This window comes from Abramis brama, assembly GCF_963993115.1.
Source record: "Abramis brama genome assembly, chromosome: 13".
Taxonomy (NCBI): domain Eukaryota; kingdom Metazoa; phylum Chordata; class Actinopteri; order Cypriniformes; family Leuciscidae; genus Abramis; species Abramis brama.
This window is the reverse complement of record NC_139975.1, coordinates 7,417,217-7,434,224: the sequence shown is the minus strand read 5'-3', so window position 1 is coordinate 7,434,224 and position 17,008 is coordinate 7,417,217.

Here is a 17,008-nt window from a genome sequence, read left to right as displayed (position 1 = left end):
AATACTCTGAAAATAAATTAATACAAGTAAAATAATCGGTTTGTTGATGGACATGCACTTGTTAATGCTGATGGTGAGGAATTACAGTTGCAACATCTCATAATGTACCAAAAACTAAGTAGCGTATCACTGAGAAACGTCCTGCTCAAGTCTTCCTTGCGATTGAGGTTCGGGTTGAATGACTATTTCTTCCAGTGTTTCATCATCGGACTCGCGCTTGGATTGATATGGTAAAATCGACGTCATTGTTCGTTACTGTGTTTAGTTTACGGTCTAGGAAGGCTCAGGACACGCAGAGCTGACGTTGTTATGGCAATGGGCGATTTTGTTTTCGACACGCGCGCTGTACGCGGTAGACCAATCACAACAGACTGAGCCGTCTGGCCAATCAGAGCAGAGTAGTTCGCGGAAAGGAGGGATTTAGAGAGATTGATTCATCTGACGAGTCATTTGAGAATCATTGAAAATGTGGTGATATGCAAATGTATTATGAGGAAATGAAGAGATAGGTCTGACTGCAGAACCGCAGAACCATACGTCATAGCAGTGTGAGGACGACAGCGCCAGCCTAACAGTCTGATGCCGGAACCGCATACCATACATATCCACCTTACATATACCATACCTAAACCTACCCATCTCCACCCCCTAACCCCTAAACCCACCCCTAAACCTACCCATCTCCACCCCTTAGATGCTTTTACCCCGCCCACTTCCGGCATCAGACTGTTAGGCTGGCGCTGTCATCCTCACACTGCTATGACGTATGGTTCTGCGGTTCTGCAGTTGGTTAATATTGGAAATAAGATACAACAAATATCAAGGGATTTTACAGTCACAAAGTAAACATTCACACCTTATGAAAGACATGGACAATCAGCATACCAACCAATTAAAAAAAAAAACATAAATTGTTTCAGATCAAAATACAAATTAAGCTCTTTAGGAGACAAGGTACTCATGTCTCCATACTCAACAGCCCTTCTAAGTATCTTTACCTGTTCAATTCCTGAATAACGAAGACAACTTGTGTTTCAATAGATTGAAGTAAACAGCATTAGGGGTTTTCTGGTCATTTACCATATAATTCTGTGTTCTGCAATCTCTGTTTTTAAACTTCTTTTTTCTTGTAAGCAGACATCCACAGAGTGTGTCAGGTTTCTGGTGTCACGAACACTTTAGTCGGGCCTTTAATTCGCGTTTGCATAGGATCTCAACGCGATTTTATTGTCTGAAAGAGTCTGAAATGCATACTAGTGCAAATGTAAATGTAATGCCAAAACGACTTAGAATCTCTTTTATATTGTTAAAAGTAGCCTATATTACTAAAACTAGTGCCATGTGCGTTGGATGTAGATGAAATGTCAAAAGCGTCAGTATGACGCCCTAGGATGAGAATGCGTTGCAACTACAGATAGTGAAATTAAACGTTTCTCGTTCTTTGGGTTTTTTTTAAACTACCCACTAGCTTAGCATAAAAATTATCGTAAATTTAATGGGAAAAGACTGTAAAAAGGCTATTGTTAAAACATGTTCATTGATTTATGGTAAGTTCCCTTGCTACTGTGACAAACTGTAAAAGAGCTAAAAGGGTATTTATTGTAATTTTACAGTAAAATAGTAAAACAGTTTTTGGAAGTGAAAAAGTTTACAATTTACAGTAAAAAAAAAAACAGTGACATTCCCAGAATTGACACTTCACATTTGATGTTTTTTTATTTACATAATTGTTTCTTCTTAGTTTTTTTCTTCTTAGTTACAGTATGTAGGGTTTTATATACATCATCTGTTGGTAAATGAATGTATATTGCATTATTTTAGTGCCATGTGTGTTACCATGATGGTTTTTGTTATTTGTGTGTATGACACTGTGCAACAGCTGTCAGTTTTTTTTAGGTTTTTTTACATGCTTGTCCTTTTTTACTTTTTTTATTTTACGGTGTATTTTTATTCGTCTTAGATACTTGACCATTTTAAGCACAACAAAAATCTCGACTGCTTGTATGCGTTGAAGTTTGTATTTATTATGTAAATAAAAAAACATCAAATGTGAAGTGTCAGTTCTGGGAATGTCACTGTTTACTGTAAATTGTCAGTGGCTCAGAAATCACACATTTCACCATTAAAACAAAACTAAAACAAACTGCCAATGGGATAAGCAAAACAATCTAATGCGATTTTGCTTCTCAAGTACATTACTGTTCAAAAGTTTGGGGTAAGAAAGACTTAAATTAATACTTTTATTCAGCAAGAACACATTCAATTGATCAAAAGTGACAGTAAAGTCATTTATAATGTTACAAAAAAAATTATATATTTCAAAATAAATGCTGTTCTTTTGATCTTTCTATTCATAAAAGAAACCACCACAATTTTCACCACAAACTTGGGCAGCACAACTATTTTCATCATTGATAATAATAACAAGAAATCTCTCTTGAGCAGCAAATCAGCATTTAATAATGATTTCTGAAGGATCATGTGACACTGAAGACTGGAGTAATGATGCTGTTGATCATATAAATGCAGCCTTAAGACTTCTTTTACTGATTACTGAACGGTAGTGTAAACTTTTAACTAGTGTAAATATTTTAACAAGAAAAGACAGAACTACTGATCCAGAAAGTAGTTTTTGGCTGCAAGTGATCTGATATATCCTGTATCTCATCCTCTAATTAGAGTCTTGTTGCACAAAAACCCACGTCAAGCAGAACTGCTGTTCCCTGTTGTGCTTTTGATTGATAGCGGTTTCCTCTGGAGTCCACATCCATCATGCCGTGAGGTTTTTACCGCAGGGCCGTGAGACTGTCACCCGTCCTGATCTATACATTTACGACTCACGCATGCAGGACAGCCACACGGACCGCCACATGATGTATTAGCTCCGCTGAGTCCAGGGAGGTGACAGAACTCTGTCTGCACAGGACGCACAGGGAGTGGGAAGGGGGGCAGGGAGTCTGATTGGTTAATGTAGGTGTCAGTCAACTGTGGCCTGTCAAAGCTATGTGATCATATTTGGTTGATGGATAAAGCCATCTGTGCAGCTGTACCTGTTGTTTGCATGTGCGTGAGAGAAAGACACGAGCTAAAGTGCACAAACAAACCCAATCACAAATGAGATCTCTTTCATATCTCAATTGTTTCTCCTAGACCACAATCAAATTAAGTGCAAAAATAGACTATTGCTTTGATTGTCTTGATATCTCTTCTGAAACTAGAGAACAATCTCAAACTGTGCACAGAATTGTTGGATCTCAATATGAACTATCAAATTCTTCCGAGACGAAATAATTTGAGCTACACTACCCACATTCATTTTATACATTGCAAAAACGTATTTTTCCCCTTTTCCAGTACAAATATATTAAATTCTTAAAGTGCCCCTATTATGCCATTTCAAAAGGTTCCCAAGTTTGTTTTGGAGTCTCCTACAATAGGTTTACTTGCACTCAAGGTCAAAAAAACACTTTAATTTTCTCATAATATACATTGCAGCATCACCTCTTTTCTCACAGTGTCTGGAACGGCTTGATAAAGGATTCGCTCTCTAAAAACCTCTCCTTTCTGAGAAGAACCTACATTCAGCTCTGATTGATCAGATGGCCCAGTTTATTGTGATTGATCTACTCTGCTCTGATTGGTCAGATGACCCAGTTTGTCGTGATTAATACTCTGCTCTGATTGGTCAGATGGCCCAGTTTGTCGTGATTAATACTCTGCTCTGATTGGTCAGATGGCCCAGTTTGTTGTGATTGATCTACTCTGCTCTGATTAGTTAGATGGCCCAGTCTGTTATGATTGGTTTACAGCTTACAATATATGTTGGAAATGAAACAGCCATTACCACATCTAACTGTACCATAGATGTATGCACAGTGATAAAAACAGTAATGATGGCATGTGTTTTAACCGTATCAGTACAAGCAGAATCCTCATCCTTTGGAAGTGCATGCAAACAAGTGGCGCTCACTGAAGAGTCGAATGTCATCCAGCTCCACCTCCCTGGACGTCATGGGTTGAGCTTGACCGAGTCCAGCTCCACCTCTGTGGATCTAATGGATGTAGGGATAGAGTTATGGGTAGGTTTATGGTGTGGTTGGACCTTCTAGCTCCACCCATTATGCCCAAATTACATCCGGAGAGGCTATGCAGTGAGAAGCCTCTCCATGCATATAGAGAATTTGCTTTTGCAGAGCAGAAAAAAGCCAGTTCTCGACGTGTCGACGACATGAACCAAACTCTTCAGGCCTCAGCTTTGATTACAGTGTTTGAGGGTCAAAGTAGATGTTGTTTGAGGGCAGCCAATGAAGACCATAGCCTGGCATTATTTGTTAAAAACCTGCGTAGGTTTGAGCAGGAAGTAAGACTGGAATGACGGACCACTCATTTCAGGCAGTTCAGAATCGGTTCTTTGTTTTTTGAGGCAAGAAAATAACTGCATTTATCATGCACTTTGATTTTTGAAACTTTGCAGACCTTTTACATTCACAAACAGCAATATTACACACTACATGAAAGGTAATATCCTAAAAATCATAAAATGATCAAATTTAATATCTTAAAGCATAAGATTTTATATCTTAAATAATTTTTCAAGTAAATGTATCTTGTTTTAAGAATATTTAGATATTTGTCCTAGAAAACAAGACTTATTTTGCAGTCTACTCACCCTATATAACACATTTACTATAATTTTCCTAAGAATAAACATCTGAGACTGTAAGTTGATATTTCAATTAAACAGAACTTGTGTCTCCTGAGTCATTAAAGAGCAACTTCTGAGCATCCAGTGGGCTCACAATGAGACAAACTTACAAGAAAGCATTTATGAAGGTAAGTTTGCGGTGAGTAAGTTGTGAGTCAGCCGGCATGTGGGAATGAGGCGTAGTAAATTACGTCTGCAGGCATCAGCAAATACACTCCTGCAGAGATGGAGGGATGCTATGACAGAATGATAGAGCACAGATGAAAACAGATCAAGTGTGTGTGTGTGTGTATGTGCATGTGCGTGAGAGAGTGTATTAGCTGTGCCAAGACAGCATGTTTTCAATTGTTTATGCCATCATTTTTTTTCTTAAGTGCGCATGTAGTGGCATGTGAAAGGGTATCCGAAGTTAAAAGCATTTTCCGGTCAGTTCAGTAGATTGGGCTCAGTTTTTCCCCTGGGAAACTGTGGTTTGCAGTACAACAGAAATGGATGAGGATGAAATTGCGAGCACCTTTTGTTCTCTATTGTGACGTAAACTACTGGCCAGAAGTTTTTTTTGAAAGAAGTCTATTATGCTCACTAAGGCTTTATTTATATGATCAAAAAGATTAAAAAAATAAATAAATAAAAAATCTATCAACATGCAGAAACATGCAAGTAGGCTTATGTGCTGCTAACACATGCTACTACAATGTTAAATCATGCTAGCAACATTTTAAAACGTGTTAACATGCTAAATCATGTTAGCAACTTGCTAGAAACGTACTACATCATGGTAGCAATGTGTTAATTCATGCTAGAAACATGCCAGCAATGTGCCAAATTGTGCTAGCTACATCTTAAAACATATTAGCAATGTGATAAATCATGGTAGCATGCTAACAATGTGTTAAATCATGCAAACAATGTTAAATCATGCTAGCAACATACAAGCACAATACTAAATCATGTTAGCAACATGTTAAAACATGTTAAGTCATGTGAGAAACATGATAGCAAAGTGTTAAATCATGCTTGCAACGTGCTAAAACATGCTGTCAATGTGTTAATGCTAGAAACAGGCTAACAACATGCTTAATCATGCTAGCAACATGCTAAAACATGTTAGCAATGTGCTAAATCGTGCTAAAAACAATAGCAATGTGTTAATCATGTTAGGAACATGTTAAATCATGCTAGCAATGTGCAGAGTAAAACAAGTTAAGAACTTGCTAAAATGTCTTAAAATATGCTAGCAATTTGCTAAAACATGTTAGCAATGTGTTAGAACATGTTGATAACATCTTATTGACTGAGAAAAATCTGCAAACTTCAAGCTTTTTAAAGGTTTTTCAAACTTTCAGACAAGGCTTTGTCAAGCCAACATCAAAGTTTTTAATCAAACTTTATTAATTTAGTTTCTTATTTTATTCTTTCAATATCTGTGTGAAATATGACCCACACATTTCTTTGTGAAATTCACCCATGGATTCACCTGAAAAGTCTGTAGAGGTAAACGCTGGGGAACTTTTCAACTGACTGGAGCTGCTCCCAGAATGAGAAAACGTGGATATGAGGTGAGAAAACGTGGATATGAGGTGAGACAACCTGAGAAGACAGAGAAAGAGAGGCAGACAGAGTGAGGCAAGCATGGGACATCCTCTTAAAACAGAGAAAACAGGAAGACAAGAGCAAACGAGGAAGAAATTGGGTGAAAGATTAGAGGAGAGGAGCATGAAATGAAAGTATTGAGTGGGGAAGATAGGAGTGGATAATCGAAGAAAGTAATAAAGTGGAAAAAATAGAGGGAGGGGAGAGAGGAGAGAATTAGAGAAGAGGAGGGAGGTGGAGAGGAGGAATACAAATTGAAAGGGAAAAGAAGGTGGAAATGGAGGTGGGTCAAAATCGCAGACACACACACACAGAGAAAATGAGCAGGAAGATCTCATGAAAAAACTTCCAGATCACATTTAAGCACAAAAGCAAAAGAAACAAATATTGAAATACAAATTCTCGCATAACAGAAATGAAGCCTATTTTAAGGACCATTTAGATTTTTGTATTCTGACATTATTTTCACAACAATTAAGCCTTTTCCCACTAAAAACAAAGCTTCAGGGAGCCGCCCCTCATTTCTAAGCCAATCAGAATAAATATACCTTTTATTTGTCTGGTAGAGCTGCACAATTTGAGAGGAAAAAAACTAAATTGCAATATTTCAGACAGACATTGTGATTAAAAAAGGTTTGCTGTGCTTGTTTATTGGGCTGCATGTTTTGGCCCAGTTGTTTTTGATTACATATCAATATGACTAAAAATAATAATCAATAATTAAAAATTATAATAATAAACAAAAAATGAAGCCAGATAAGAAATATTATTATTGTAATATTTCACTGTAAAATTAAAAAGCAAGAATTTAGGAAATATATAATAATAATAATAATAATAATAATAATAATAATAATAATATTAAATAAAAATAAAAAACAAAATAATAAATAAATATTAATATTGTAATATTTCACTATAAAATAAAAAAATCAAGTATTTAGGAAAATATAATAATAATACTTTTTCTTTTTTATGATGATTATTTTACAAAACAAAAATATAACAAAATAAGAAATATAACTATTGCAATATACACTCTAAAATAAAAAAAAAGTATTTAGGAAAACATTATTATAATTAACAGTACAACTGTAAAATGAATATGCAAATTGTATCCTTCGTCAACTTATCCTTCATTCTCAAGCGTTAAACCTATTCTTTCGTTAACAACCACCGGTTTCCAGTGTAAGGCTTTATTTTGATTAATCATGCAGCCCTAGTTTCTTTGGCTGGGTGGGGTTTTGGAGGCTATACGGTTGTAATTTAGTGGCCAAGTCTAGCAGAAGTTAGCAAAGTGGCATTAATCGCTTCTGGGTTTTGGGGTGAAATATGACTCAGACTTGTTCTTGACAGCTTTGTGAGATTCTTTTAGATATTGCAGATGGAATAAAGGATAGCTGAGCAGAGAAGGAGAAAATGTGGTGGTGAATGTATGAACAACCGAGAGAGAGAGAGAGAGAGAGAGAGAGAGAGAGAGATAATCAGGAAGAAAGAGAGTAAAATATGAAGTGATGAGCCAAAGGAGAGAAATGAAAGATGGAGGGTGAATAATGAAGGCCAGAGGACCAGGACAGGATGCTGAGCAAGAGAACCAGACATGAATGAGGGATGAGGAAGGATATAGGTGAAGGAAATAAGGAGAATGTTGCCGAACTGAACCATGCTGCAAATTAGGAATGAGGGGAACGCGAGGGAGAGAGACGGAGATGGAGAGAGAGGAGAAGAAAGCCCTCAGCGATGAGACCATTACATTGGGGATAATGAAGAGGTTCCACTCTGTCACACTGAGCATTAGGCCTCTGTCAAACTGACCCCAAAGTGTCAACAAGTTAATAGCCTGGGTATCAGCTGTATTATGACATGCCACCATACATAGACGCTGACACACTCATCATTTACACACAGCGACAACCACATGCAAGACTCATTCAAACACAAACAAACACTGTCTGGCACACTCACCAGAACAAGCTGGGAAAAGCAAACACAAACGAGGGAGGAAAGACAAGCGAACGCAGGTCTCGCAGTGAAAGAGTCCGTGCATGAGATGAAGAATATTAGCTTCAGATGCTCTGAAGGCATACATTATTTAAAAGGTGTTGTTGCTCTTTTGCACATTGTTAATGTATTGTCTTTGCGATCCGCAGAACGCGCCGGAGCTTTGTTGAATAAATAAAGGCCGAATCTGCTGGGGAATGCCAACTACAGAAAGGCACATGGCATCGAGTGAACATTATTTCATTTTTTTTTTAAGCTGGAACAAATAAAGCTTTAAAGAAAATGTCTTTTGAAAAGACTCACTCTCACCTTGTTTCGCTCTCTCTCTCCCTCTTCTTTACTGTAGAGAGTTCATACTGCTGACTGTCTTCAGCTAATGCTTGAGTTCAGAGTAAACAGAAGTGTTATTTACAGTGTTAGTGTACAGTAGAAGTCAAAGTAGAATAACAGACAGCTCTAATGTGAATCATAATGCACCATATGGAGCCTTTTCACGAACTGTGATGACGCGTTTCCAAAGTTTTTAATATTTTAATTTTTTTATTAACACTATACTTTGTGTTATTTTACCTTGGCATTAAATGACTTTTGAAATGAAATTAATTGTCAGCTGTGAGGTTGTTTTTAATGCCTCGTTTCCACCGAGCGGTACAGCACAGTTCAGTTCGGTACGCAAATTTGACCGTTTCCATTGTCAGAAGTTGTGAATGGCACCCTAATTCCGAACCATACCGTACAACTTTTTTGGGACCCTTCCATTGGGGTCTCTAGCACAGTAGTCCGGTACTAAAGGGTGGAGCTAGACTCCCTGCAGAACGCTGATTGGTTGACAGAGAATCGTCACTTGTGCGTGCTTTTTCGGCTGTGTTTTTCCTTGCAGCCTGAATGCTGAGAAGCAAGAACAAGATCTGTTGTATGTCCTCCATTGTTGTTTACGGTGTCGTTTCCGTCTTCTTCAATCAATGACGTTGATTACTACACCACGCCTATCAAGCAAGGGTACTATTGGTGGTGGAAACACAAGCCGGATCATGGTTTACCGTCCCGAATCGCACTACTGTACTGTATTGTACCGTACCACTCGGTGGAAACGAGCCATAATACAACAGCTGAGGGAGCGGTGGAAAGTTTGACATCTTTCTCTCTTCTGACTGCTCTTCAGTCTCTCAAATTGTTTTCCCTGTATTGGAAAGTCAGGGAAACTCTATCACGGTTTTATCTTTTGATTTCAGAGCAAATGCAAATACTAAATAATATTTGCCATCTTCTCCAATTCACTGTTATAGAAGTTTACCCAACCATGACGACTTCTGCGTCTGAGAACCACAGAAATGTGAATCATATCATAATCATAATGCTCCTGTCTTTCTTTCTTATATATATATATATATATGGTTTGCTCTTGTTTATATATTATTTGTTATTATTAGGCCCTACTGTTTTTTATTAATTAATGCTTGCCATTGTTGGTTTTGTTTTGTTTGTTGTTAAAAGTTAAAATGATAATAAAAAAGATCAAATGAATGACAGTTTAATAAAATATGTCTAATAATTAAAGGCTACTTTATATAAACATTATACTTTGTAATATACTTATACTTCATCCAATGTCTAAAAGTAATAAAAAAAAGTTTTGAATATTTTACTCATATTTGTGTGTGCTTTGTGTTTTTAGATTAGTTAACTCAGCAAAATGCCAACACCAAGCTCTGGAATCAATTGTGAGTCAAATCGTCTGTGTTGGAAAGGGTTTTTGTTAGGGCCTGTGGGGTTGCACACAACAAAATCAAGTCACTTATCATTCCATTTCAGTTAGGAAGCTGTCTATGTAGGCAGCAGACAGAAAGGCAGCTCACTAGTTTATGAGTTCAGAGAACTCCCAGCACAATAATAACATTTCTCTTAAAACACTTCTGATTTGCACCAGGGGACCATAAGAGCACTGCGCGTCCAGCTGTCCCCGACTAATATTTCTCTAGGCTTTTGTTTAGGCTTGGTTGTCTTGTGTAGCCCACTGCATTTAATGTGCTGCATTGTTTTTCAGTTACTGGTCATTAAAAATTTAGAAACGACATATCAAAACTCTTAATCGAATCTAAAACCCCTCCCTCAGCGGCGACGGGCTCCTATCTGGACCAATTAGAGGCAGGCGAGGCTGACAGTAATGGGTGCTATCTGCAGGTCCCCCGGGGGCGGATGGAGGGAGATAGATAGCAGGAGGGCAGGTACTGTGTACAGTACCCCCCCGCAGCAGTACCTCCCTCCTTCCACCCCATCCCAGGAGAGCTAATGCTCCCTAATGCACAAGACGGACGGAGATAATACCTCCCGATTACAAACGCATCCCTCTCTAATCCAATCAACTGTCAGCGCACACACAAACACACACATACACGCGTCCTTCTCCGCTGTCCCGTATACCTGACTCAGAATAGAGAAGGACTGAGAAAGAGAGAAACGGTGAGTGGCAGAAGGAGGAATAGCGGGGAAAAGAGAGGCATAGTGACAGGAATGAGGAAAAATCATTGACACCTGGGATGAATAGTAGCATTCAAAAAAAAAATATGGGCGGCTTTTGTGACGATTATGACATCGTTTTGAGCGCTATGATGTCATTAAAGAATTATGAGGGGAAACAACTGAAGCACTTCAACAATGGCTCAGTCAGGCAAACAGTTTCCACTCTTATTTCAGAACAAAACCCCATTCATTTCTGTCTGTTCCCTCCCCGCGCCACTTAGTCACAAAAACCCTTGCACTCTCGCTCCCTACCATGATCCAATCAGCAAAGAGATCAATGCGGCAGAGGGCACAGAGGTCAAAGGTAATGCCACTCACCCTGTGGCATTCTGAGGTCAGATCTCAATGCCTCGTTTTATGCAGTGGGCAGGCCCACATTGAATCTGTATCCAGAGAAATCGCAGCTGATGGAATTTGGAACGCTGACTATTCCCAGAGTTCCCCTTGAGGGTTTGTTTATTAAATATTTTGGATAATTTGATAACGCTTTCAGTTGCTCTCTGCTCTGTTTAAAGAGATTCACTGTAACTCCACTATGGCTCTTAAATGCATATTCAAATTTGGTACATCATGATGAATTACAAAATCAATGACAAAACTAATTATGTGTGGCATCATGGATACGATAAATGGACCATATTTGAATATGCACTACCGTTCAAAAGATCCCAAAAATTAATTAATGTTTTAATGAATGAATTAATGTTTAAAAATAAATGTTTTTATTCAGCAAGCATGCATTAAACCGATCAAAAGCGACAGTAAAGACATTTATAATACAAAAGATTTTTTATTTCAAATAAACTGTTCTCTTGAACTTTCTATTTATCAAAGAATCCTGAAAAGAAATGATCAGTTACCATGAATATATTAAGAAGCACAACTGTTTTCAGCATTGATAATAATAAATATTTCTTGATCATTAAATCAGCATTTTAGAATGATTTCTGAAGGATCATGTGACACTAAAGACTGGAGTAATGATGCTGAAAATTCAGCTTTTATTACAGGAATAAATGACATTTAATATATATTAAAATCAGAAGAAAGTTTTTTTTAAATTGTAATAATATTTCACAATACATTTATACATTTTTGAATGGTAGTGTATGCAAATGTGAATGATCTTCGTAAGCAGTGCCAGAAGAATAATTCTGCAGAGAGAATTAAAAAGAGCAGAGAGAACATTCTGCTTTTCTGTGTTTCAATCCATTCTCCAGATTTTCCCTAACATCCTCATGGAATTCTTTTTTTTTTTTTACATCCACAGATTCTGCCTAGGCCTGCCATGGGTAAAACTCTCAAATAAAAACCACAAAAATCCATGGTACTTTGCTCTTGTTGTGATGTTTCCTTTCCTTGAGCACTTTGCCTATCCACTTACACCGTACATAACCCTATATTTATCTCTGGGATTTTTTTCAAATAATACAGAGCTCCTGCAGAGCAGTGCCATGGGTATTTTCAGGAAACCCTGGCTGTAGAAAAGAATTCGATCTGACTCAGCTTAAAAAAAACAGCTTTCAATTATGACATTCACAAGATTGCACACCTGTCCTTGGAAAGAGCTGATGAAACGTCTCTCTAGCTCTTTCTGTTTTTCCCCTCACCATCTTTCTACCTTCGGTCTCTTTCACAAAAAGGTGATGGACTGCCCAGTGACATCGCTCCTTTTTTTGCTCTACTCTCTCTCTCTCTCTCTCTGGTGTGATGGAGTGTGGAAGAGTAGTATGATTTATCACCAGCTGAAGGCTGAGGATGGCGTCACTCTAAGAAGTGTGTGTGTGTGTGTGTGTGTGTGTGTGTGTGTGTGTGTGTGTGTGTGTGTGTGTGTGTGTGTCACTCCGTTAGGTCCATCTGTACAGTGAGCTAGTATACGGACAGTTTCCATGTGTGTGTAAAACCAGGCGTGCAAAACAGCTTATCATCTGAGAACAATTCTCAGATGGCGCAGCCCCTGCTGACTGAGGTTAAATCCATTTTACCCCCCACACACATATGTGCTAACATTAGTCAGACTCACACACACATGCTGCTAGTGCACCCATGTTCCATATATCAGAATTTTACACTCGCTAGATCAAGCCAACACATCCAAACCCACACAACTCCCCCTTTTTTTGTTCACACACACACACACATTGGTGATTTGTAGCTGTTACGAGCACGTGTGGGCCCATTGCCTCAGCGAGATGTCATGCTGTGGTGTCACACTGCAGTGATAATGGCGAGGTCAAAGGTTGAGTGTGAGCGAGAGGGTGTTTGGGGGGGGGGCACTCAGGCACTTTGGCAAATTGGCTAATGTCCCGAGGGAGAGGGGCGGGGCAGGGGAGGGTGACACGGAGACATGACATCATAGAATCCCCCTGAGAGGAGGCGGGAGGAGAAGGTGAGGAAAGAGACATGCCACCTGGAATGGCCAGCGTACTGCTACTGTGCACTATACACTACCTAGTATTTTTGTGATGTATGCTAAGGTGAGCATCACTATTGCTCATATGTAGGGTTGAAAATCGTAAGTTCAGTCGGATAGAAAAGCAATAGTGTCCGTCCACTTTTTCAGCGGCCTTGGTTCTGGATGTATTTTTCCCCATTTATTTTTCACATAGTGATTTTTAAAAGTCAGTGTTTAAGAGTTATAAGCCATGAACCAAAACAAACAGCAATGAGGTAAATCACACCAGTACGAACTTTAATTTGAAGCATTAAAGCATTTGGACAAAAAGACAAAGGTACAAGAATGTGTATTTAACAGCTTTAATGAGGGAATGAACTGCAATCCCATAGCATTGCGACAAACAATTTGCTAGAACTGCCCGGTCCTGCAGATTTGCCTTACACAACATTAGGCCCTTCCTATCAGAGCATGCTTCACAACTCCTTGTCCAAGTGCTTGTTCTATCCAGACCGGACTATTGTAATGTTCTCCTGGCAGGTCTTCCAGCTTGCACTGTCAAACCTCTGCAAATGATCCAGGATGCGGCAGCGGGACTGGTCTTTAACGAGCCGAAGAGAGCACACGTCACTCCTCTCCTCACAAAATTGCACTGGTTGCCAGTTGCCGCTCGCATCAAATTCAAGTCACTGACTTTTGCCTACAGAACAACCACTGGCTCTTCTCCCTTTTACCTAAACTCATTTACTTCAGACTTCCGTGCCATCCAGAAACTTGCGCTCTGCAAGTGAACGCAGTCTTGTGGTGCCATCTTAAAGAGGCACACAATCTCTTTCTCTGACCTTTTCCTGGTCTGATCCCTGCTGGTGGAATGATCTGCCCAACTCAACCAGAGCGGCTGAGTCTGTAGCCATTTTCAAGAAACGGCTGAAGACGCATCTTTTTCGGCAACACTTGATCCATTAACACTTTCTATTCTATATCTATCATCTTTATTAATTTATTTATTTATTTATTTTTTTTTAAAAGTACACGTACTGCGTTAGATTAAACTGGGAAGTGTCATAGCACTTGGTTTAACTGCTTCTATTGTTCTCATTTGTAAGGCATTTTGGATAAAAGCATCTGCTAAATGAATAAATGTAAATGTAAACAATTTAAAAAACAAGGAAGAAATATAAAACGTTGGGTTTAAAGACGTTGATTATCTTATCTTATCTTATATGTGACCCTGGATCACAAAACCAGTCATAAGTCACACGGGTGTATTTGTGGCAATAGCCAACAATACATTGTATGGGTCAAAATTATCGATTTTTCTTTTATGCCAAAAATCATTAGGATATTAAGTAAAGATCATGTTCCATGAAGATATTTTGTAAATTTCCTACAGTAAATATATAAAACATTTATTTTTGTGAGTGAATGCAGCACAATCACGAACATAAATGGACAACTTTAAAGGCGATTTTCTCAATATTTCGATTTTTTAGCACCCTCAGATTCCAGATTTTCAAATAGTTGTTACTCGGCCAAATATCCTATCCTAACAAACAATACATCAATGTAAAACTTATTTATTCAGCTTTCAGATTATGTATAAATCTCAATTTCAAAAAAAATTGACTCAGGTGACTTGTTTTGTGGTCCAGGGCGCGCATATACATATGTATATATATATATATATATATATATATATATATATTTCTTTACAAACAATAGCTAGAATGAATACATTTTACTTTTATTATTATGCATTGCATACAAATATTTAAGTAGTTTTAGAGCATAGGGAAACTAACTCTAGGTCATTCGCAGTGCTTCATGTGAGTGGATGAGCACTAAAGTGTTCTTTTGGTGCAGTTTTCTTGTTTAATTCTCTGATTGGTGGAGATTTCTCTGCATAATCATGGGACATGTTTGTTTTTCACCACGAATTCTGCTGTTAAACATGATTATTTAACAAACAAGTTTAAATAATGCAAGCTGATGGCTTCAACAAAAGCATATACCACCGATTAACAAGCTCGTAGCTCATAGAAAGCCGGTCTTTAAAGGTTTATATAAGTTAACATTCAAAATCAATTCTCCTATGGAGAAAAGTAATGGGATAATTCCGGAACGGGACTGTTGCATTCTATAAAATGACTCTGCTCAACAATCCACATGATTTGAGGTATAGTTCATGTCTGCAGCACAACGTGTAGTGGTAGGGGTCGGATCGAACTCCATGTATAGTAGTAGCCTAATATTTATAAGTGCCTTAGCAAGTGCCACCAATAAATATATCTTGCTTTAGTTAACTCTGTTTGTGTGTGTAATTCTGGGGCTCAGGTGGGTTCTGCCCTAATGAGCCAATTGAGGCCATCATGATGCATGCCCTGATTTCAGCCAGGAATACCAACACAATTTGGCCCAGAGGACAGATGAAGAACACACACACACACACTTGTGAGGTTTCTAACCTCAGCTAACACAAAAAGGGGTCGAGTTTATGAAAGCGAAGACAGAAAATGTAGAAAGAGAGAGGGGGACAGATAAAAAGAGTAAGAGGTTGATGGAGTGGAGAGGGCCAGAGGCTGAGAGAGAAACTATCATCAGCCTGTACACCGTTTCAGCTTTCTGTGCTTAATGGACTCAGTGGGCAGAAAAGACAGTGGAGATGAACAGAGAGAGAGAGTGTTACAGAAAGTATGACGCATTAATGGCTCATATTAATAACACAGTAGGACCAAACAAAATCATTTTGGCTCATCTCTAACTAACCACAGTGACCAGGCGTTCTTGTTTCCCGGGGCAGTCCTTGTTTTTGGTCCCCGTCTGAAGCTGTCCTGTGTGTCTACAGCCTGAAAAGTGAAATTAGACTTAACGAGCTAGATATTGCAAACAAAACATTAGGCCTATAATAACACTGCATGCATCCAATGTGTCATTTCAACTTTTCTTACAATTATAGAAAAAACTAAAGATAACTCACTGAGAATAGAATACAACTAAAAACTAAATATTCTGTATACTTTATAGCTATATTGTAAATAAAGGCCCCATAGTTATAACTAACCTGTTTCAGATTCATTAGTTCACGTGTCGGTGTTCATGCTTAGTTTTGGATTTAATTATTTAACTTTTTTATATTTAAATCAGCATCAATTGCTATTTTCATGGCAAGATCAAGATTTAAAAGAAAAGATACCAACAAGAGATAGCAGCATTACAGAATAATCTATAGCTTTGTTTTGGACGTGTGCTGACGTCAACGACAGTCTACAAGCAAACGAATGAGTTGCACAAGTATGTTGAACAACTTGAAGGGTTCACGATTAGCGATAGACAAAGGCTGCATCCGAAATCGCATACTTCCCACATATAGTAGGCGAAAAACAGTATGTGACAAAAGAAGTATGTCTGAATTCACAGTAACTTTGCAAAAAGTACCCGGATGTCATACTTCTTCCTGAGTTGGATCTTTTCAATGACTTGGTTAAACCAGATCACAAAACTTAATGGTTCTGATCTGATTTAAACCACACATATCAGACTGAACGATTCGTTCACAAGTCAGACTGAATCAGTCTAACCGGTTCTTGAGTTAACAACTCACTGAACCAACTTCACTAAACCAAAAAATGCCTCTTTTGGGCATGTCACAATGAGTCTGTGACCGATGAATAACCTAATAGTAAGAGCATTTGAAGTGTACAGATATTTTACTGAAAATTAAGTTGTATTCATAGTCGAAGTGTAGATTGGCAAGAACTGGGATGTATAAAATAAGTACTGTCAAATCGATTAAT